Source organism: Microcebus murinus, chromosome 4, assembly GCF_040939455.1.
Source record: "Microcebus murinus isolate Inina chromosome 4, M.murinus_Inina_mat1.0, whole genome shotgun sequence".
NCBI classification, from domain to species: Eukaryota; Metazoa; Chordata; class Mammalia; order Primates; family Cheirogaleidae; genus Microcebus; species Microcebus murinus.
This window is the reverse complement of record NC_134107.1, coordinates 38,782,267-38,807,719: the sequence shown is the minus strand read 5'-3', so window position 1 is coordinate 38,807,719 and position 25,453 is coordinate 38,782,267. Positions and strand designations below refer to the sequence as shown.

General features: G+C 33.3%; 1 long non-coding RNA gene across 1 annotated transcript in view; it reads left to right on the top strand.

The window, feature by feature from the left end:
* LOC142870468 (uncharacterized) overlaps positions 1-25,453 on the top strand; it is a 45,663-nt gene that overhangs the window by 1,502 nt on the left and 18,708 nt on the right. The window contains exons 2-4 of the long non-coding RNA XR_012918833.1: positions 10,027-10,192; positions 14,671-14,759; positions 15,481-15,597. This is a non-coding gene — a long non-coding RNA (uncharacterized LOC142870468). The remainder of the gene's footprint in view (positions 1-10,026; positions 10,193-14,670; positions 14,760-15,480; positions 15,598-25,453) is intronic.

Sequence of the window (25,453 nt, the reverse complement as noted above, 5' to 3'; positions counted from 1 at the left end):
AATACCATTAGAAAACATACTATGGAGGACTGGGAAAGACCTGTGTCATGGTTTCAACCCTCCAGAAGCAGGCTGTTTATATGGGGACTTCAGAAAAAGAGATGACAGGGGATGTTTTAAGAGGTATATCCCTGGCACATTTTAAACAGGGTTATAGATTCCTTGGTACATTATACTATCAAAGAAAGACAACAGCACTATGGCTTCATTGATCCATTGGGTATAGAAAAGGTAATCTCTTTTTGTTCCAGGTTATGCAGGAGACCTGGGTCCAGGAATGAAACCACCTCTCTCAATATCTGTGAGCCTCAAGGCTATCACTTCTATCCCATTCAGATGTTAATGAGCCATTCAAATTGTTCCCAAACTCATGAATTTTCCCCCAAGGCTTTACATTTCTCTTTACCTGGAATTTCACTTTCTTTCATTTATGCTCAGAATTATATTTTTGGTTATGTTTTATCAGCATTTCTAAATATTTTTAATAGTGAAAGCTGGGCAGAAGAGAAGAGCAGAAGGGATTGTTTGCATTAGTTCATTCTGCCTAAACTAGAATTTACCTTCATGAAAATATTGAGTTGTGTTTTTTTCATATATAAAATTCTATTCATCATGCCAGGTTCACAGACGTTTGAAATGTGCAAATAAGTTGTTAGATTTGAAAATGTTGGACTATTTTTATGTGAAAATTATTTAATGCTAATATCATTATTTACTATCAGATCAGTTTAACTCCTGCCTTCCAGTAATACTCAGAGGGAATGAAAGATAAGAAATATTAAAGTTTGATCAGAAATAAAAATATTTGCATTCATGGGGAAATTGAGTGGGCTTCTGGGTCATCTAAGAGAACATTTCTGAGGGAATAATTCTTACTAAGGTAGGTGGTTGTTTAATAGAAATTTGGCAGCTTTCTAAAAGGGGCATTTTCTACCTTGGAATTAACCTGGAGGATGTCACATGGTCTATCAATATCATGATTGAAATCTTTATGCTGATACCAAAAAATAAAGTAAGATATATCTGGCTTTCTGTTCAATATATATTTGGTATCACACTCCTGGAAATAGTATGTATGAACTACAGTGTTTTCATATACAAAATTCAGTGCATCTTTGGTTCTCATAGGAATCACAGTTAATACTCTGAAAGAGAATGTATAACTACCTGCCTGGCATCATTTTTATTATCAGTATTACCCTATGTGTCTAATCATGTTAATCCAACTCAGCTGTTATTTCCAGCCTATTAAATTGACTCTAAGCTTCCAGGTGCAATGGCAAACAGTAAGATACATTTTACTCTTGCTTCAAAATGTGAAACCATGTAATGCATTTCTTCGATACTTCACTCTATAAAATTATCTTAGTAGAACCAAGGAGGATTTCACATTCAATGAAGGATTAGGAGAAATATGGGAGACAATAGTAACTCAGTTTTTAAAGTGTCTATAATAACTTGGAGAAAATTAAAAAGCAGAGTCTCTTTTGTATTAATTAGCCCATTTATACAATTGCTATATATCTAGATATCTATATATAATGTTATAGGATAACTTAAGGAAAACATAATATTGCTATTATGTTAAAACACATACCGTATGATTAGAATGAGTAAACAAACTGTCCTTGTATTAAACATTACCTTTTGATATGCATATTAATTTTTGGTTTATGTAACTCCTTATTTTTCACCCTGGGTGCACATCAGAATCATATGGGAATCTTAAATAAACTTTTGATAACTTAGTTTTATACTATCCCTGATAAATTAGATTTTTGTGACTATAGCCTCAATTATAAGAATTTTTAATATGTTCTGAGAGTTATTTTAATGTGTATCTAAGATAATTCAACTTTCTCTGAAATTTAGTACTATCTTATTAAATAGGACAAAGGTGAATTTCAGTGTTGTGATTATTTGAATTATTAGAAGTTTCAATTTGTGGAGTTCAAAGGAACCATATCAAGTCCTTAAAGGAACCATATCAACATGAGATAATAGTTCTCAAAAAGTGGCACCCTGGTCACCTGCTTAAAAGCATTCAGAATGTGCATTTAAAATGAAGATTTATAGACAAAGCATTAGCCTTTAAATTTAAAATTCATAGAAATAAGCTCAGGAAAGACTCAGAAGCACTGGTGCTAATTCACAATTATATGTTCTAGCTAGCACTTTTTTAAGTTCCATGGTTGCCTGTATTAGGATGAATGGGGGTGGGGGGGGTGCAGATTAGAGAGATACTATTTTAACATATAGAATAATAAAAAACAAGTTGAACAAAATGATAGCTTCTAATATTCTCTTTTTCTGCAGTCAGTTAAATTTACTGCACATAATTTGATTATGTAATGTTGCTGTGAATTTTAGATTTAAAAATAATTCTCTGTGTAAAGTATTTCAAAATCATGAGTTTTTGTTTTATCATATTACTTTGTTAAATTATATAACATACCAAAGGGTGTCTACAAAACATTTTTAAGCTAGACATCTTTTCTTTTTTTGTACAAATTCTTTATTAGTTTATCTTAAAAAAACTCTTACTTTAAAATGATGTAATTAGCATCAAATTAGCATGTTTCTCAGTAGAAAATAATTTATTTCTCCAAAGTTTTCATTTACTGAACAAAGACTTTCTCGATGTCTTCTGTGTATCTCCTGGAGTTCAAAGGTCTAGTGCCTAGATCTAGACACTAGGCACTTGTGGGTTAATGATGAAATTATTAGGGTGCAAACATAGACAAGGTAACCATCTTCTTTATTAAGAATTTTTAAATAAACAGAGAGATCTCACAAATTCAAGAGCAATTAGAAGGAAAGAATAGTAACTTTAAGATAGAGACTATAGAGGGAACTTGCCTAAGATATGGTGGTCAAAGTAGGCGCCTCTGAGGAGGTGACAGTTTAGTTGAGACCTGAAGACTGAGAAGGAGTTGGGAAAAGTAGATGCCAGATAGGCAATTAGATATGAAGTTCTTAGATTGAGAAGAGAGGTCTGGGTGTGAGATACAAGTTTGAAAGGAATCTGTGTATAGGCGGGTGGTGGAGAGTCAGTATAGGCGTGGATGAGGCAGCTCTGAAAGCAAGAGGATAGATTGGGAGGGTGCAGTGGTCAAGAGGAGAACTTTCAGGATCTGCTGCATTTAAAGGGCAAGTGGAGGAGGATGAGCCAAATGAGCAGGAAGATCAGAAGTGTCATTTTGAGAGGCCTACGGAAAGAATGGTTTACAGGAAGGGTAGAGGACAGTGGTGAAGTTTGCTGACAGGCCAATTAAAATGTGAGACAATGATGTAATTGAAAACATGGAGGTCTTTGGTAACCTTTGGGAGAATTGTGTAAATGAATCCATTTAGTCTATACTTAACCTTTTTGAAAAATGAAATCATCTTTGTTTCATTAACAATACCCAATCAGTTATCTAAGTCAATATTGTCTGTACATTTATATACCAGTACTTTTACCCACTTAAAATAATTATGCATTGTAATGCTTGGAATTTAATAATTCTATGAAGGAGTAGTGTATTTGATATCATTGTAATTATTTATGTCTGAGTTATGTGGGATTAATGTAACTATTCTATAGAATTTTTTATATTATTTTATTATTATAAAGATATACAACCTAAAATTTACCATTTTAACTATTTTTAAGTGTGCTATTCTGGGCTATTAAGTACCTTTACATTGTTGTGCAACCATCACCACCATACATTTCCAGAATTTTTTCACATCACCAAACTTAAACACTGTGACTATTAAAACAATAATGCAAGAATTAATATATTGAGTATTTACTCGATCTTTGAAAGAATGCTAGGCTCTTACCATAAATATTACACTGACAGACTATTACATGTAATGAAACTGAAGCTCAGAAAATTTAAATTACATTCCAAAGATTATTCAATTAGAGTACAATAATTGAAATTTACATTTAGAATTGTCTACAAATCCCAAGTTCTTTCCTTTGTGTACAATGTAAATGTAGCAGAATGAGAGAAAAAGTAGCGACAGCAAATTCATCTATGTTACTTATACTTACAGCTACTCAAAATGTAAGAATTTACTGAGTTAAAAAAGAAAAGATCTCATGGAGACAGAGAGTAGAATGATAATTACTACAGACCAAGAAGCTTAGTGAAGAGGGGAAGATAAAAGGGGGATGATTAATGGATACAAAGATACCGTCAGTTAAAATAAATAATGTTTGATAGCACAACAAAGTGACTACAATCAACAGTAAGTTACAATATACTTTAAAACAAAATAATGGAATGGAAATTTCACTAACACAAAGAAATGATAAATGTTTGAGGTGAGATATACCCTAATTTCCCTGATTTGATTAATTCACATTGTATGCCTGTAGAAAAAGACAAGCATACAATATATACAATGTATGCAATATATAATATATACAAATATTATGTATCCATAATAATTAATAAAACATTTAATAATAAAAATAAGGAAAGAAAAATTAAAATATCGGCACTTAAAAGGTCAATATCTAAATCCTATCAATGTGATAATGATTTGGGATACTTGTTTCTAGTGCTAACCTTTGGGGAACATAGAAAATATCCCTCTCTACTAAAAATCAGACTTTTTTTTATAGTGATATATATAGTGAAAGTTCTCCCCTTGACCACTGCACCCTCCCAATCTATCCTCTTGCTTTCAGAGTTGTCTCATCCACACCTAGACTGACTCTCCACCATCCCCCTATATACAGATTCCTTGCAAATTTGTATCTCACACCCAGATATGCTATCATTTTTTTTTCAATTCCTCAACCTGAGATCTCTCTTTGGAGATAAATAGGAGTTGCCTTCTCTATCTGTCCATGCACTGAGTATCAGTTTGCTCAGCTTTCTATAACAAAGTACCAAAGATTGGGTGGCTTAAACAACATAAATTTATTTTCTCATAGTTCTGGAGGCTAGAATTCCAAGATCAAGGTGTCTGTTGGGAGGGTTTCTTCTATGAGCCTCTCTTCTTGGCTTTTGTCTCATCTCTGTGTCTTCCATGGTCTCCTCTCTGAAACTCTGTACTCTAATCCCTTCAAGCGTACAGGTCATATTGGATTAGGGCGTACTTTCATAAAATCACTTAATTACCTCTTTACAGACCCTATATTTGTAGTTACATTTTGAGATAATGGGGTTTAGGACTTCAACATATGGATTTTGTGGGGACACAATTAACCAATAACACATTATAAGAGGCTTACATATGGAACATTCTGCTCTATATAATTTATTTTTAATTTTTAAAATATTTTTTAATTATAGGTACATAATAGTTGTATCTATTTATAGGGTTCATGTGATCTTTTGATACAGGAATAAAATGAGTAATAACTCAGGGTATTTGGGATATCCATCAAGTCAAGCATTTATGATTTTTTTGTGTTAAGAATATTCCAATTCCACCCTTTTAATTATTTTTAAATGTACCATAATTTACTGATGACTATGGTCACTTTATTGTGCTATCAAATATTGTTCATTTTATCTATTAATAACTGTCTAACTATATTTTTTACCCACTATCTCCACTTTATCATCCTCTCCTTGCTACTAAAATTTTGAAAATTTTATTAAATATCTTAGCCTGCCATTGTGTTGTTTGAGACTGCAAAAAAAAGTTGCTCTGAAAGAGAATATATATTTTTTATTGTAGAGAATGAGGATTGCCTTACCAGGATAATTTGAAAGGAATATTATTAAATGGAAGAAAGATCATATATCAAATATGATTATACTAGAAATGCAACGCCTGTAATCCTAGCACTCTGGGAGGCCGAGGCAGGTGGATTGCTCGAGGTCAGGAGTTCGAAACCAGCCTGAGCAAGAGCAAGACCCCATCTCTACTATAAATAGAAAGAAATTAATTGGCCAACTAATATATAGAGAAAAAATTAGCCGAGCATGGTGGCACATGCCTGTAGTCCCAGCTACTTGGGAGGCTGAGGCAGCAGGATTGCTTGAGCCCAGGATTTTGAGGTTGCTGTGAGCTAGGCTGACGCCATGGCACTCACTCTAGCCTGAGCAACAAAGCGAGACTCTGTCTCAAAAATAAAAAGTAAAATAAAAATGCAGAATTTCTTGTGCTTAATACTTTCTACTTTATACACCACTCTCTAGTTCATTATTTGTGGGCCCTCTGAAAAGCAGTAAAACATTAATCTAGCTCTATAATGAAGCACAAGCAGAGATTTCAGCATTTGAAAAGAAAAAAAAAACACAGGTAAAAGAAGGGTTTTCTGGTTTTTGTTTTAGAAGATGAAAGTATTATGTCTACAAACCTTAAAAAATACACACCTGATTTCACCCTGGACACCTGGACATCAAATATATGCAAAGTCTTATGACAACTAAATCATCTCAAGCTATTTATTATTATCACACATCATAAACACTCAACATCTGTATTTCTTGGTTTTTGAGCTAGAAGTCCTCAACAAACATCTCTGAGGTGACCTGATAGCCAACCAAGGCTTTTTCTCCAAATGAAATGTTTTGCCACTACAATAACACACTGGGAAGGTCTCTCTCTTCACTGTTACCAGGCTACTAGGACATTACTTAGCAACAGTGGAGAAGAAAGAAACGATGTGTATAAAAACAAAGTAGCACAATCAACTCTAAATCTTTATTTCAAAAACAAAAAATCCCAGGCCTTCCACTGTCTGCCCTGCCTTGTAAAGGGCTTGGAAGTAGTGTCTCTCAACAAAAACATAAAAACTGAACAAACAGAAAACCAACCACTTTTCTTACATGCATCAGAATTTTCAGGTCACAGCATAAATCACCACCCCCAAAAACTGGCAAATAAGCAAATACAGAGATTATAAATCAACTTACCTGAAGCAGAAGTTGCTGAAACCAGCAACCTATAGGACCTATAGTAACTACATTATCATACTTAAACAGTAATTTTGAGAAACTGCTGAAGACAGAGTATGGACAAGCTGAAGAGTCAAAAACTCCTAGGGGGCAGCCTAAAGGGAGCCCTCATTCTTTCACGGGTTTGCCCTCAAGAATAGCCCATCTCTCACCCCCTAAATCCCTTGAAGATTTGAAAACAAATCCCTTGGGATTTGGCCAGGGGGCGGGACAAAATAATCATTTTTAAAAAGATGTATACCTAGCTTAGATCAACACCAAATCACTCCCTGCTTCACATTCTTTAATGTATAGAAAGTTGTATAACTTCTTGAATGTCTTGGAAGATTAAGAATGAGGCCTTCTTTGAAAGGGGGACTATTTACTTATCCATAGCCATTGTATGTTTCCCTTGAATTTATACTTTCCATTTCCAGTCCAATTACCAGACTTAGGTCAGTTCTCAATCATCAATCATTTGATATAGTGCTGAAACCTGTCTGACCTCCTCTCCTTTCTCCTGAGCAATTACCTCACTCCAATCACTTCATACTTATTGCTTGCTGTTGTCTAAATCACCCAGGTATACCACATAATTCCTCAATCTAGAAACCACCAACAGCTCCTCAGCAACTGCCAGGTTAAGCCTGCCCCTACCCACACTTCTGGCCTGTAATTTCCCACTTTCAGTACCATTTATCTTCTTATTCATTCATATCAGACCACAAGTTAATGACTTCCATGCTTAGGGACCTCAATTCATTTTGTTTTCTTAACTTAGAATGTCCAAAACAGAGTGACTGAATTTCTAGGAAAACCCCCGATGAAAAGTGATTTCAATATTAAATCTGTTTTCATAGGGGATGCTACCTCTCAACCACCAAGTTAATTGTCTGGGAACCATTATTGTGCCATCTTGACAAATTGAGAAAATTCTTCATGAATTTTGCTTTATGTAGTTTGTATTTGTTTTTAATATTTATGAAGTAAAACTTATGGGCTTAAAATTGAATTCCTATTGCGTGAGCATTCTTTAAAATTTATGTTTGTTTTTAAATATCTTAAAAATGTTCTCTAACTGAATGCCTAGGTATTTCTCAGAGTATCACAGAAAAATATATTTTTATTATTTTCAAAATCCAAAAATAATAGCTAATTATTTGTTAAAATAATTATTTTGGGGACCTCACAGAGCAAAAATTACTAATATCTTTATTAAATAAAGAATAAACTATTTAATAGTGATAATAACACATGGAATATGCTCTATTGTTATCCTAATTTTATAAAGGAGATCATTAAAGCACAAGGAAAAAATGTCCGGCTGAACATTACAAAGCTAATTAAGTGCTGAAGCTTGAATTCCGATTCAAATTCAGGCTATCTGATTCCAACTTCTGGGAATGATGAACTAATCCTCCAATATCCCTTTCTCGTATATGAGGAAGAAAGGAAATGTTCTTTTTTTGTGTGTGTGAGAGAGAAATGTTTGTTTTTACGTTCTCTTTTATAAAGGTAAAGGGGTTGAATTAAATCATGCATTAGGTTATATATTTTTCATATTATGATGTAAAATATAATAATATGTCATTAAGTGGTACATTTACTATTAACTAGAAATTGGCATAATTCTTAGGTAACAAATTCTCTTGCTCTTCAAATGGAAAATAGTGCAGTTTCATTGAGTATATGTATCCTTTTCAGTACCTAGCACAATGTTCACAAAGAGCTCTCAGTAGTGTTTGTTGAAATATAAATTTGTGATTTTTTTGCAATTTTTTTTCTTTTATCTCCTTTAATCTGGTGCAGTTTTTCATTTTTTCTTATGTTTCTTTACCTTGACTTTTTAAAATTTATTTTTTTCCTTTTATTTTATCATATTATGGGGGTACAAATATTGTTAGGGTTACATATATTGCCCCTGTCATTCCTCCCCCCAACCCACTGCCTTGCCAAAACATCAAGTGTGTCCAACTCCCAGGTGGTGTGCACCACACCTATTATGTAAGTGTATATCCTTCCCCTCCTCCCCCTCCCATCTACCCACGACCCGATAAAAGTTTTTTTTTTTTCCTTTTTTGACCTTTTGGTGCAATTTTTCATAAATGCCGTTAATTATTAAATTCAGAGCCAATGTGACCAATTTGAAGCTATCCCCTTGTACCTCAACCTCTGTGGAAAAGAATTTGGAGATACCTCAAAGAGCTAAAACTAGAAATACCATTCAGTCCAGCAATAGCATTATTAGGCATCTACCCAAAAGAGCATAAGACATTCTATAATAAAGACATCTGCATCTGAATGTTTATGGCAGCACAATTCGCTGTTGCAAGGACGTGGAAACAACCCAAGTGCCTGTCAATTCGTAAGTGCATTATTAAAATTTGAGATATGTTCACAATGGAATATTACTCAATTCTAAGAAATGACAGTGAGCTAGCACCACTTACATTTTCCTGGTTTGAGCTTGAGCCCATTATCCAAGGTGAAGTGACACAAGATCGGAAGAATGAGCTCCACATGTACTTGCCATCAAATTGGTACCGACTGATAAACACTATGGTGCTCAAATGGTGGTGGTGTTTGTTCTCCAGGGATTGGAGGGTTAGGGGCTAGACTCACAACTGAGGGATGCGGTGAGCATTGTGGAGGCGGGGAGAGGCATACCTCTGACCCTTGCTAGGGAGAGGCAAAGATGCAAAATGTAACCAAAATCTTTGTACACCCATATTTTCCTGAAATTAAAAAAAATTAAAAATATAAATAAATAAATAATCAGCCCACCTATGTGTGGTATCATATACTCTCAAGTCTTGGGTACCTAACTATTGAAAAACAAATTGAAATCTACATTTTGTTGTGTTTTTTTTTTATTTCATCATCTTATGGGGGTACAAATGTTGTTAAGGTTACATATATTGCCCTTGCCTCCCCTTCCCCCTCGAGTTAAGCTTCAAGCGTGTCCATCCCCCAGGTGGTGCGCATCACACTCATTATGTATGTATATACCCATCTACATTTTGTAGAATATTTAATTATAGTACTTCATACTGTGTTAGTACCTTTCATCCAAAGACTTCGACAAGGCACAGAAGTGTTAATTAAACTTTTATGGTATTTTATTTCCTTTTAGATATGTGTGGAAAAGTGTCACAATATCATGACATATTGCTGGACATTAGAATCACCAAAACAATTTTAACACATTAACTGGCATGTGAGTTGTATTTAACTCACATTATTTTTAAGACCAGGACTTTATGAAGCATATGAAGACTCAATTCTCCGAAACAAATTCAGTAAGTATGTTGTGAGTCACATACAAATCAAATGCTACGCAGTATAAAAATTGATTCCATCACTATGTGGGTTGCATATAACTCACACACAGAAAACAATAAAAAATAACAAATTTTTAATTAAAATAGAAAGGATTGTTTTGTTTTCTAAGTTTTTATTCTATTTTTGTGATAAAACACCATTTACGCCCCAGGGAATTTTTTTTTCTAGTGTGTCAGTATATTAAAGAAAGCCCCATGACTATATATTCCAATTTTCTCCTGCTCTTAGCATTTAGTACATATGAGAGATTCCTGGTTAACCAAATGCATTACTCTTTAAAAAGCTTTGACATATTGGACTCCAATATTTAAGAATTTTACATCTTTTGGGGGTGGAAAAAATCATTCAGTAATAAATACTGTCGTCACAGGTAATGCAACTTTTTCTCCCATCACCTCACCTCCATTTTCACTCTTACTTTGGGCCTTTTAAGGACGTTTCCATCTACCTCCCTCTATTATTATAGAGAATATTGGTGTTGTATTTTTTGTTTTGTTTTGTTGGGTTTTACTTTATTTTATTTTATTTTGGGTTTTTTGTATTAGACCACTAATTGCTCAATGCTCCACTTGGACAATGTCCACATATTCCCATTTTAGACCATGCCTATTACATTTTGTGTTTCAAACTGCTTGGAAGCACAGGATAATTAAGACCAAGGGTTCTGAAGTTAATTCTCTTCTCTTCCATATGACGAGTCATATGAACATCTTTGAGCCTCAGGTTAATAGTGGTCTATCAAAAATAATTGATGAGTGAATGAATACATGAAATAAGAAATAATGACAGAATTGTTTCTAGCAGCCAGATGGATGTGTCTACATCATTTATATCATGTGCACTTGAGTGCCTGCATCTGTCTCAATGGCCTTTCCCATAAAGGTATTCCCTCAGGGGTAGATTCATATTCATTTATTCCTGAATAAATCCTAGCAGATGCATTCCCACCAGCTGTAGGGCCATTCAGAAGAAAGACCTACATGTCAATGTAGTTCCCAGCATAGCAATCAAGCTCAGAGAGGACATTCCTTATCCCTTTCTTTCTCATTATTTTGGGCAAGTTAATAATATCAGAAATATCCTTCTTTTTTTAAATTAGATTTTCAATTCTGACTAGGTCCTTTCATTGGAAATAACTTTTCTTGGCTGGGAAAGCTTTAAGTATTTTGCCATTCTTCTTGATTCAACGAGCCAATCTCTGCTATAGCACTTTATATAATTTTCTGTAATGTTACACGGGGTCAAATATTTTCTTTTCTTACCTTTCAAAAGTGGTTCATGGTGTCCGTGCATTATGACAATAAATAGGTTTCATTTCTCTCCAACATTTCATCTATGATTCAATATTTACTCTCTTTCAAATTCCAGGGATTTTTTTCTTCTCTTGTTAACATTATCCACTAACTCAAATTTCAATTCATGAGTTTATATTTGAAGACTTTGGCACCTGAATGATATACTGTGGTTCTCTTACTTAATAATTTGCATAAAGCAAACTGTACTAATCAATAATTTTCTTAACCAATTCAGGCTGCTATACCAAAATACAATAAACTTGGTGGCTTATAAACAAGAGAAATTTAGTTCTCACAAATCTGGAGATTGGAAGTCTAAGATCAGGGTGCCAGAGTGTGGGTTCTGGTGAGGGCTTTCTTGTATGTTGCAGGTTGGAATCATCACACGGAGGACAAGAAAGTGCTCTGGGGGTCCTTTTATAAGGACACGAAGCCCATTCATGAAGACTCCACCCTTATGACTTACTTCCCACAGGTCTTACCTCCTGAAAACATCACGTTTGGGGGTTAGGATTTCAGCATATGAATTTGAGGGGAGTACAGACATTCAGTCCATTGCAATAATAAAGCATACTGTAGCAAACACTGGTTGTATAATTTCGGCAACTTACTGGACGTTACTGACTCTCAATTTCCTTGCTTGGCATTCTGAACTGTCCACTTCATATGTTTGCCTTGGCAATATAAACAAAGATAGTTTTGGTGTTGCTCATTACCCACTGCCCTTCTCCTAACCTCTAGTTGCCAATGACACAGGCTCTGTCTGTCTTTAGCAGTAGACCAAAATATCTCCAGATTTGCTTAAGATAGCAAATAATATATTCAATGCTCATCCTCTCTGGAAATTGTAGAATTTCCTACCTAGAAAATCTGCAGAATGAACATGTGAATATTGGGGATCAGGGAGGCCAGGGTGTTCAGGGAAGAGCAATAACAGTAGCATAGATGTAATACAGCTTATTGTTATTGCAGTTTCATTTTTGTGCTGTGTTAACTAGTGAGACCCTCATGAGAGGCCATTAAGTTTTTTTCAACTTCAGCAGCTGATTAAGTCCACATCCCAACCACTTCTTTAGGGCATTCACACTCCAGCCACTATGGGCCAGCCCTATTAGCCCTAAGGCCAGGAGCCAGGCAAGGAAGGGCAGCACCTATGCTCCAGAGACCATGGAATTGTTCAAATTATCTAATTCATAGGATGTCCCCACCAAACCTGGCTAACCTCACTCTGCTTGCCATATTTAAGCTGCCCCTACTCCAGTTTGCTGTTACCCTTCCTGTTCTTGGGTTCAACCCCTGAGCGGCCCTACCTAGCAGCCTTCTCCTCTTTGGAGCTACAATTTAAAATATTCTGTCTTTTATCTATCCTGATGTCTTTGTGTTATGTCCACCATCAAAAGAAACTTTAAATCTTTTTGTGTCTGGCTTATTTATTTATTTTGAGACAGAGTCTCATTCTGTCACCCAGGCTAGAGTGCCATGGCATCAGCCTAGCTCACAGCAACTTCAAACTCCTGGGCTCAAGCCATCCTCCTGCTTCAACCTCCCAAATAGCTGAGACTATAGGTGAGAGCCTGGCATTGTGATGCCTGGCTAATATTTTTTCTATTTTTAGTAGAGATGGGGTCTTACTCTTGCTCAGGCTAATCTTGAACTCCCAAATTCAAGCAATCCACCCACCTGGGCCTCCTAGAGTGCTAGGGTTACAGGTGTGAGCCACCGCACCTGGCCTATGCCTGCTTATTTTTATTTAACATAATGTTCTTTGTGCTTACCCATGGCGTTGCATATGGCAAGATTTCCTTCTTTTTTAATGTTAAATAGTATTTTATTATATAGTCTATATTAAAAATATAGAGTCAGATCTCTAAATTTAATATATTATTTGGGAAGCAAGAATTACAATTTAGGACATACACATAAACTGAGTAATCTTGGCTATATCCAAAGAACAAAAACAATGTTTAGAGTTTTACAAAACAAACTGGGACAAGAATGACCTCATTTGTATAATTAAATTTCACAGTATATATGAGACACATTTTATTCATTCATTTATCCATCAGTGAACATTTAGGTTATTTTTATGTCTTACCTAATATGAATAATGTTTCAATGAACATGGGAGTGCAGATACCTCTTCCAAATCCTTATTCAATCATTTTGGATACATACCCAGAAGGTGGAATGATGTATCATATGGCAGTTTTATTTTTAAGTTTTTGAAGAACTTTCATATTGCTCTCCAAATCTCCAAATTGCTGCACTAATTTACATTCCCACTAACAGTATACAAGGGTTCCCTTTTCTTTACACCCTTGCCAACACTTATCTTTAATCTTTTTGATAATAGCCATTCTTTTGGGTGTGAGGTAATCTGAGGGTTTACACAAGGGTGGTGGTGTTTTAGCTTATCAGGAGACACTGATTTACATCTTAACTTCCATTTTGAGAAGCTGCTTCACATTTTAAATTGAACATAAACTTGAAGTCGTCTGACCATGGTTGAAATAATGTATAAATTTTTAACATATTTCCATTTTATTTCTGGGTTTTTATAATTAATATATATAATCTGTTTAACAAAAATGAAATATGAAGATTAATTTATAATGAAATCAAAATGTAAAATTGGAAATCAGTACTTTAGGGTGATGCAATTTCAAGTTTGTTATATTTATTAGATTTATAATAATTTTACTTTAATAATTAGAGCAAAGGTATATTCTATATCATGATTAATATTTTATCTATAATGTAGTGCTTAATGATTTTCTTTACTAGCTCTCATGTTTACTCAGTCTTTCTTTCTCTCAGAGAATTTATGCCATGTGAAAATAAAGACATATTTTTCTGTTAGTTAGCAATCTTTATATCTGAGATGTATATACAATTTAATATTCAGATTATCTCTTAATATTAATGAAATGCTTCAATGATTGACCAATAATCTTAAGAGTCTCTGTAGGTTTTTGATAAATTTTGTTTAATAAATAAAAAGAATACTTTTTATTCTTCTTGTACTTTTTAAATCCTATTGTGATAAATGTTTTGTAATAAGTGATCTTTAAATACTAACAAATTGTTTCTTCATCTTTGAAATAATCACGTGAATTTTCTTCTTTAATATCTCTGTTAAGGATAATCCTTAATCTCAGAGCATGGGAGAAACAAACCCACTGCCACTTTGTAGCTGCTAAAAGAAGACAATGCAACCTACTAGATCAAAGTAAGACTCTTTATTCCTCATGAAAATTTGTATGTAAATTAGCATAAGTCTTCCAATATCCTGACCCCAAGCTCCAGAGAGTGTCTTCATGGATCCTCATTGATGTAATACATCCAGAGCATTTTAGTGCAGCTGAGGGCCAAAGGCCTAGCATTCTAAAATTTTTTTTTAAACACAATAATTTTACATATTTATGGGGTATATGTGACATTTTGATGCATGCACAAAAAGTATTATGATCAATTCAATGTAATTAGAATATCCTTACCCCAAATATTTATTTCTTTGTGATGGGAACATTCCTACTCTTATTTTCTAGCTGTTTCAAAATATAAAATAAACTACTGTTAATGATAGTCACTCCACTGTGCTATTGAACACTGAAACTTATTCCTTCTAACTGTATGTTTGTGCCTACCCACTGATCATCCAACCACCCCAACCACACATACTTCCCAGCCTCTGGTAACTGTTATTCTTTTTTTTTATTTATTTATTTTTATTTTTTACTTTTTTTTTTGAAACAGAGTCTCACTTTGTTGCCCAGGCTACAGTGAGTGCCCTGGCGTCAGCCTAGCTCACAGCAACCTCAAACTCTTGGGCTCAAGCAATCCTTCTGCCTCAGCCTCCCGAGTAGCTGGGACTACATGCATGCACCACCATGCCCGGCTAATTTTTTCTCTATATATTAGTTGGCCAATTAATTTCTTTCTGTTTATAGTAGAGACGGAGTCTCGCTCTTGCTCAGACTGGTTTTGAACTCCTGACCTCAAGCAATCCACCTGCCTCGGCCTCACGAGTGCTAAGATTACAGGCATGAGCCACCGCACCTGGCCTGGTAACTGTTATTCTAATTTCTACCTCCATGGGATCTACTTTTTTAGCACTCGCAAATAAGTGATAAAATGCAATACTTATCATTCTGTGCCTGGTTCCTCCTTCCTTCCTTTTTTCTTTTTTTCTTTTCTCTTCTCTGATAACATCTTACATTGTAAGTAAGATTACTATTGGATTACTACTGGAAATGGATCCACACCATCATGCATCATGTCCAGTCAGAAATCCTCTAACTAGAATTTTAACTCCTGCTAAAAATTTCTGGTTGTTCCTTTAGATTGTAAGAAATTTGAAAACACAGGCTATATAAATTATTATACAGGTATTTCTTTTAGCACTTACCAAAATACTTGTAAAAATATATAATAGTATTTATCAAATAGAATTACATGTACTTAAAGCTAGAAGGAATGTATATCTCACAAAAATAATAATTTGTCTACAGATATGAGCAAAGTAGGAGGGTTGCCTGCCTAGAGTTACCTGGTTAGTTAATGAAAAATCAGTATCAAGACTCCTACCTATAATCCCCATGACTTACAGGGCTGAGGCAAGAGGATTTCTTGAGGCCAGTAATTTGAGAACACCCTGAGCAACATAGCAAGACTCAATCTCTAAAAAATAAAATAAGACCCCCATGCCCCATATACTCTTTCCCAGTCTACATTCTCATTATTAGTTTCTTCAATTGGCCTCAGATATATTGCTTTGGTTCAGTATCATATTTTCCTTTTTAACTTTCTTTGTTTCTATCTATTTTCTTCTGATGTCTGAAGATTTTTGAACAGTTAAAGAGTACTAACACACCATTTTGAATGAATTAATTAATTTCATAAATGAAACAAATGGTGGTCATATCATCGATAAATTGTCCCAAAATGTTCCTGTTTCTAAGCAACCTAGGTCTTAATTGCAATATTTTTATCTTATTTTCAGTCTTAGCCTCATCTCTCTCCTAATTAAATAGGTAGAGGGTCTGGACATTGTTCTAACATAGATCTTTCTAGTTGATGGAGTCTGTGTTTCCCAATTATTTCTTTCTTTTTGATTTTGTTCTGTTCTTTAAGGGTTTTACAGAACAAGACTTAAAAGGCTCAATTTAATGAGGCTGTCTTGCAGTATAGGGCCAAAGTAATACAGACAGTGAGCTTAGTTACAAACAAGACTTGGAATGGAATTACTGCAGAGTTTAAACCCTATTGGCTTTACTTGTGTTAAGTTTTTTCTTCTTTTTTAATACTAAGTCAGTGTAAGAAAAACAAACAAATATACAATAGATGTTGTAGCTCATATAGAGAAATTTTTTAGAAAAATAAGCTGTTATTTTCAGTTAAAGGGCTCCTTGGCATTTGCTATATTTAATACAAATTTAATTCAACACAATTTCCAAATGGGATATTTATACTGAAAACAAAAACATGTATATACAATCATGAAAAATTTCCAAATGGTAAAATAGGTGATCTTCTCTGATGATCTGATAGTTATGTTTTAGTCAATGTAATGATATCAAGAATTACAATATTAAAATAACTAAATATTGTTGTTTCTACTTTCATAGGACTCAAGCATTTATTGTGAAAATATAGACATTTAGATTGAAGGAAAGGACCATTGGTAATAGAAGTGAAATGGAACAAACAAAACTTAATTGGATACCTACTATGTGCAACATATTTTGTTACAAATTTTCACATATTTTCATTTTATCCATCATTCAGTAATATCTTAACATAATAATAGGTGTATCTGCTGTACAGAAGAAGTATCAGAACATCAGTGAGATAAAATAATTTTCCCAGGCTGATACAGCTAAAAAGTGGTAAAGAAATTTGAATTTGGAGTGGGCTAAGTCTTCACTCTTTTCACTATATTATATTACCTACAGAAAAGGTTCACAAATTAACCAATTTTTGTTTTATAGCTTACTATGTATTTCTCAGATATATTACATAAACATTAATTATGCCCATAAACATCATTATGCCCATTTTTATAGAAAGAGACCAACAGACATTAAGTCTATATTTCTCAAATACTAATCCACAAATAAGGAATAATTTGTGATAATATCCAAATATCTAGAAAAAATAAACTGGAAGAAAGATAAAGCAAGGACAAAACAGGGACTCTATCATGAATCAATTACTATTTCTTAATTTAAAGCATGTTAATTTATTTTTATTTTAATCCTTTTTATGTTATGGGTGTTAGAATGTAAAAAGTGCTAGTTGGATTTGTTTTATGGTTCATTTGTTTTAATGTCAAATTTGGAAGTTGGAAATCTCAGTTTTGTTATTGGTATTTAATTTTACTATCAAGTATAATATAAAAATTTAGAAACTTACATGTTTATGAACTTATACTAATTTTCCCAGCTAGTACTAAGTGGAGTTGGGACTCAAATCTAGATCAAAGCCTTTTCTCTCCTTAGTACAACAAGTTCTGCTGATTATTTGAGAACTCAGCAGTATTAACAATCCTTCCTGTCATGGATTTTGGATTATTAATCATAAAAACAGATAAGTAATTGGGAAGATTTACTTATCTATATAGTTTTGGTGTTATCTTGCATGCTTTTGTTGCTAAATTATCTCATTTTGGCAGATGGCAGATTGTTGTCTAAAAGAATAGAAATAAACTGATTATTGTGGTGGAACTTGTGGAGATTTGCAGGTAAGAGAGGATGTGTAATCATTTTAATAAACATGCATTCATGGTTCATCCCATTTTCATAATTCACAAACCCAGCTGTGCTCCTCCCTAGGTCTTCTGTATAATTAAATGGTCAAGCTGCACACTGAAGCATCTGAATTGGTACATGATTTCCTGATCAAACTGTACATAATAAAATACAATTTGAAAATAATACTAAAATCTATGCAATAAAACTCAAATTTCTACATGCAGGTACTTTTTCTAATTAGGAGGAATTTTTAACTAACGTGGATAATAGAAATATTTTGAAGACCTGTGCATATCCTTTTATTGTACTCTTTTGTTCAATTCTCAAGCTTACCACTTTTAATATATGTTTCCTTTAGTACAGAATGTAGTCCCTCCATCAGTCATCCACTATACCTAGTTACATCTATACCCATTATTTCCAAATTACAATATATTACTTAGACTAATGTATGAAAGAAAGAAAGTAAAATATGAAATTCTCATTTGTTCAGAAAAGATAATCTTTAGTGAAAATTGATGTAGAATGTAGAGCTTATATGTTCAAGAACTATACTGGTTTAAATATAATAATTATAAATTAGCATATGGGCTACTTCTACAGAAATACTCTGTGTTTTTATATATGGCTGTTCTTATTTTTAAAGTGACAGAACAAGCATGTCTTCATTAACATATTATTTAAAAAGTATGGCTAAATTGGTTGATTGACATGTGTTAATTTAAAAACAGCAGCATTTCCAAACACAAAATAAGAAAGAGTAGAAGAAAGGAATGATTTCAGAAGGAGAGTGACAAAGAGAGAGAGAAAGAGAGAGAGAGAATGAACAGTGATAAAAAAAAGCACAGGAAAAATAGGAGTTTAATACATTTCTTTTGTCTCTCTCTCCCTCCCTCTCCCTTTCTCCCTCTCTGGTTTCCCCTTCTCCTTGCCCTTGACTGGTAGGTCTGTGGTGAGAGATGAAGAGGTAATTCTACAGTAGACATCATCCAAAATATGGAAGTCCCATGCTCTGAGATCAGTGCACATCTAGTCCAGTTCCCCCATATCCCCTTCAGCAGCATCATAGACAAGTGAAAGAAGATGCAGAATCTAAAATAAACCCCAGCTGAAAGTACATTAATGTCTAATTTTTCTCAATCCAAACCCCATCCCCATTTTTATAACCAAACAGTCTTAATTGCTTGCATTAACTATACAATAAGCTTTAACATTAGCATTGTTTCTTCCTACTTCATTTTGAAAATTGTTTTGGATATTCTAGGGTCTCTCTATTTGATATTAATTTTAGAATGCATTTTCCTATATCTATGAAAACCTTGCTGAAAATTTGACAGAAATTTTGCTACATCTATAAATCAATCAACAAAGATATTGCATCTTTGTCATGTTGATTCTTCCATTTAATACCACTGCATATTTTCCATTTATTCAGATACTTTCATCAGTATTATGTTGTTTTTAGCATACAAGACCTGTACAGCTATTGTTAAATTGATAACTAGTTATTTCATTTTTATGCAATATAAATTTTATTGCACTTTAATATTGTTAACCACATATTTATTGCTAATATAGGCATACAATGTGTATGTTTATCTTGTATCCTGTGGCCTCATTAAACAAACATCAATTCTAGACTCTCTCTTTTTTTTGTAGATTCATTAGAATTTTCTACATAGACAGTCATGCTATCTGCTAATTAGTACAGTTTTATGGGCTGCTATTCGATATATTACCATTTTAATTCATTTTTTTGTTTTTTGTTTTGTTTTTATTTTGCTGACTAGAACTTGAAATATTCTGTTGAATAGTAGCAGTAAGTGTGGAAACTGCTTTTTTCAAAGGAAGTTTTCAATTTATTCAGGGAATAAATCAATAGAGTTTGAAACCAAACCCAAGAATTCTGGTTCCATAGCTAATGTTCTCTCTCTTTTCCTTAATTGATGTTCTTCATTTTCAGAAATATTCTTCAAAACAGAATCATTTTCATGAAACCATGTATTAAAATTAGTGGTGAAATAAAATTTTTTGTCATCTAAAAATGAATCAACTAACTGAAAACACAAAACGAATGCAATTATTGGAGATATGAAATAACATAGTAAAATTCTCTAGTACCAGTTTGACAGTCTAATACATTTCAGAATCATCTATTAATAGATTTCAACCTAACATTAAGAAATAGTGCCACCTTGTGGTAATTTTAATATTAGGGGCACCCCGCCTTCTCTGAAAAATTTTATGAACATTCTTAATAAATTTGCATTTTATCTATTACATACCTTTGATATCTGTAGGCACACCAGATACAATAACATCACATTGAAGGTAGAGAAAGCAAGTAGGATGTTCAAATGCTTGACCTAACCTAGACACTTAGGATTTTCTCACATTTCAGAGTAAGGAAATCCTACCATCCTGAAACTCTGTATGTATTCATTATTTTTTTGGTATAATTTATGGAAAGATATGGTGGATAAGTTTTACATTTATGCTTTATATACCATGTGTAAATGTTGAAATACAAGTGAATAATTTAAGGGAGAAGATTGTGATGAAAAAGAGAATGACAATTGAAGTAGAGGCCTGGACACTTTTGCCTTGTTCCTGACCATAGGAAGAAAGCACGCAGTCTTTTACCATCTGGTATGATGTAAACTGTTTTATGTAGATATTGTTTTAACATCTTGTGCTTGCCAACATCTACTTAGAGGAAATTTCTTTCTATTCTTAGGTTTCTGCTATATGTATATAAAATTGTAAATGGGTGTTGAATTTTGTCAAATTATATGATAATGTGATTTTGCTTTCTTCGCTTATCTTTTGCACAGCATGCATTGCTCTATAACTTCTAATAAAGAGCTAAGGCTTTTAATCATTTCAAATATTTTAAGGGAATTTCTAATTAACTGTTTTTTAATTTCAGAGTATTATGAGGGTACAAACATTTTGTTTACATTTTATGTCTTTGCCTCTCCCTAGTGAGGGTTAGAGGCATGGCCTTCCCCTCTACAATGCTCACTGTGTCCTTTAGTTGTGAGTTTACCATCCCCCCAACCCCCTAATCCCTGGAGAATGTTACTACCATGTGAGCACCATAATGTTAATCAGTTAGTGCCAATTTGACGGGAGCACAAGTGGCTTTTTGAAGCATTTTTATGACGGCTGTTTAAAAGTCCTTGTCAGAAAATTTTTAAATCCGGTTTATCTTGTTATTGGCACCACTTGATTGCCTTTCCTTATTCAAATTGTGGTTTTCATGGGTTTTGGTATTAGTGAGTGTCCATGCAATCCTGGAGATGTGGATTATTGTGTTAGGAGACTTTTAAGCCTACTTATGTCTTTCATTTTAGTAGATAGTTGCTCCAATTAGGTTTAGTATGTAGCATCTGGCCTACTGTGCGGGTTTTAATTCCAGTGCTAGATTAATTCCAGTGCTAGTGTTCTGAGCACCTGTGATGCTATTTTGGTCTTCTGTTGATGTTGGGGCTGCACTCAAACACTGTTGGATTTGAGTGCCATTTGTGTGTGCAGAAGTTTCTTCCCTGGGCTGCATGCTGTTGCTGGGGTAACCTCTGAAGCCACGTTCCAATTTTAGCTAGTACAATGCTGCCTTTTTACCAAAATCTTGGAAGTGTCTACTTGGTTTCAGTATGTGCAACCCGCAATCCTCTGGAGCTTTTTCAATGGTTAACTATGTTTCCCCAAGCAGGTTGGGTGATATTTGCAATGATAGTGAGGTGGAGAGAGAGAACTCCATAAAGAATCCACAGTCCCTCTGTGTTCTCGCAAAGTCTTCTTCAACATTAGCTAAAATGTTGATAAAATTACTAAGATATGATATCTGCAAGTTATAATAATATTGGACTTATCTCTTGTTTTCTTCCTAATTACAACAAAAGTTTATAAACATTATCTTGCTTAATTTTTTATGATGCCTGAGGAGCACAGAGCATATTTAAAGGTATTTTTATCAATGAGATTAATATGCCAGACGAGGTTGGTGCTGATACTAAGCCATCAATCATTTATTTAATTTTCAAATTAAATAAATGATGTTTGGTTGTTTGGATGATAAAATAATTTTACATTAATATTGATCTACATTTAAATTAACGATGGAACTCACGATACAGCGTATCCTACAGTTTCTTTTTCATGACTGTGGTTTCAAGAGATGTGCTACACCAAAAGGATTTCAGGGTAAAGAATAGATTCAGGAAATTTTTCACACAATATCTCCCTCTTATATACTTACATTTGACAGTTATCAATAAGTATAACTCAAACTTTACTGAGATTCTGGATTACATATGGGCTTATTAAAAATTTGAGTTCAAGTAACATATACTTACTTGGTATGTTTGTAGGTGACACTCAATTTTATTGAAAAATACTGAAGGTAATACATTATATGAAATTTCCTGATGAATAAAAGATTATATCTTAGTTTGTAAGAATGCTGCTATAATTTGTAACATATTGAATCTTTTAGCTAGATGATTTATGATTTTTTTAATTACTTTGTGGTTTTCATTATGGATGCATTTGAAAATGTACAGATCGCTATCACTTTTAAAAATCTTACTGTCTAGACACATTTAGAATTAAATGATTTTCTAATTCTTTCACATTAAATATATATTCACTTATTCTTGTTTTACATATTTTACAAACACAAAATGCATTAACAAATCCTTATTTTATAAAATGGATCTGCTAAGGCACAATGAAGATTTAAAATAATGTAACTGGCAGGCTTTATCACATGTAAACAGTCTGAAAATGACTTTCAGGTATAGGCAATGGGAGGCAGTGAGAAGTAACTAGAACTTTGTTTATAAAAGTATATTTAATAAAAGCTCAAATCAACAGGTGACCTTACAGTGTCAACTTGGAATATTAGAAAACTATTATAAGCACTAAATTATTATTTTAAAATATAGTAACTTTACTTGTACAGCAGTTTAGTGTCATTTATTATCTGTTTTTGATAGCATAGCTAGAGATAGAGTAAGAGAGAGAGAACCAATTGTATAGACGATCCTTAGTTTTCAGATAAAGTGACCAAGGCAAAATTAGGGATCAGGATTTAGAGTTTGTGCTGGCTCCATAAGGTCCTTTATCAGCTACAAAAACATATTTCATTCTATAACAGTAAATATTTATAGTCTTATCAATCCTTTTGCTTGTAATTTTCTGCCATACTCAAGTGAAAGGCTTATTATCCAGGGTTGGAGAACCTGTGGCCTTAAGGCCAGACCCATGCATCTGGCCTTCTGGGTCCTAAAGTGTGGCCTTTTGATCAAATCCAAATTTTACAGAACAAATCCTTTTATTTTGATTAATACATTTTTATCTTTTATCTTTTTATTTTATTTTTTAAATGAACATATTTAAAATACCAAAGAATAAAATAAGTTTCAACAAAATAATTCTCCCAGATTGACTGGCACAATTAGATCAATAGTAAGCCATAATGCTAAATTTCTACAGGAATGCAGCATTTCTGTGCGATATCATATCAAATCAAAAAGACTTGAATATTTCTTTGCAAGGAAAAACTAAGTCTATATATTTGATTTGCAACAAAAAAATCCAAGCATTTTGAAAAAAATTACCATTTTTCAAAACACTTCTTCTTCAAAAGGAAATTTCAGATGAACATTTTCCCCAGTTAGCAAAGGTCATGGATGAGCAGGATGATATATGTGAATCATTTGAAGAACACACAACTGTTATAGACCTATTGATTGGAGAATACAATGAAAGGTTCACTGACTTTGAGAATCATGACATCACACTCAATTTAGCATTTCAGCCTCACCTAGTTGATATCACCAAGTCACCTAAAGAACTACAGATGGAATTGATTGAGCTCTCAGTAGATGACATTTTAAAGTCATTGCTTGATGCTAAGAAAGATCCGACTGAAATATGGAAAAATGCAGTAGAATACACATGCCTTTGGCAACACACCCAAAAAATCCTTTCTTGCTTTTCAATCATTTATTGATATGAATCTATATTCTCTTACCTAACCCAAATCAAGACACCCTTAAGATCACAAATGACTGATACCCATCTAGAGGATCAACTGAAACTGTGGACTTCCATGCTGTTCCCAATTACGTAAATGCTTTCCAACTAAAAGAAGACATAACAAAGTCATTAAAAAGTTACCTAATTTTAAAATTAACAAATGGTTTTCATTTCTTGAACTTATTAAGTACAGAGTAGTTAGATTTTTACACAATAATGTACATTTTAAAAGTGTATCTAATTAAAGTTTCTTGAATGCAGACTTATTTGATTACAGCTAAATTACTGTATCCAATCGTTTCCAACATGAAACGATTCCCCATCCCAGTGCTCAGATGTCTCTGCAGGTCTATGGAACAAAATCAGGGAATTTAGTTTTGGTTTTAAGTCTACCCCTCACCCTACCCCTTTTCAGAGTATGCAACATGAAGCAAAATTTGTCACTATTTTAGATTAACAAGACACATTTTTGAAGCATTTTTAAGACTAGAAAGGGAGAAACAGGCAGATTTCATTAGGAATTACATGGGATGTAATGTGTTGGCAAAGATGAGGTTTTAGCCTAATATTGCTCTGGATTAAGAATAAAATTTGGACAGGTTTACTCTTTTTATTTTTTGTTTTCTCTAGCTCTGTTTTAAATTCCCACTCTGTAGTGTGATCATATATTTAAATTTGCATGTTTAATTTCTAACATGACCAAGCTGGCTTTGTAGCATTACTTCTTTTACTTCAGAGATTCACAGAACCATGCATTCTTTAGTGTTTATTATAGTGTAGTCTATTTATTGTACAATAAGAATTATTGATAATGGGAGTGGCTTTTTAAAAAGATTTTTGAGAAGAAATGTATGCTTCCCTACTGATAAACAGTATATTATTTTCAATATATTCCATGACATTACATTTAATAAAGATTTATTTCTCACGTATCTTTACTTGCTTAAATTAGCACAAATAAGGTTTAAAATGATTTATTTTTTGTATTTCTTTTGACTAGAATGTAGGTATATATTTTTAAAATAATGTAGCTATGTAAATAGATGATATTTTTAAGCAATTGATATATTGAGCCTGTCTACCTTCATGTAGAATAAAATATTAAATCAAATGCTAAGTACTGATC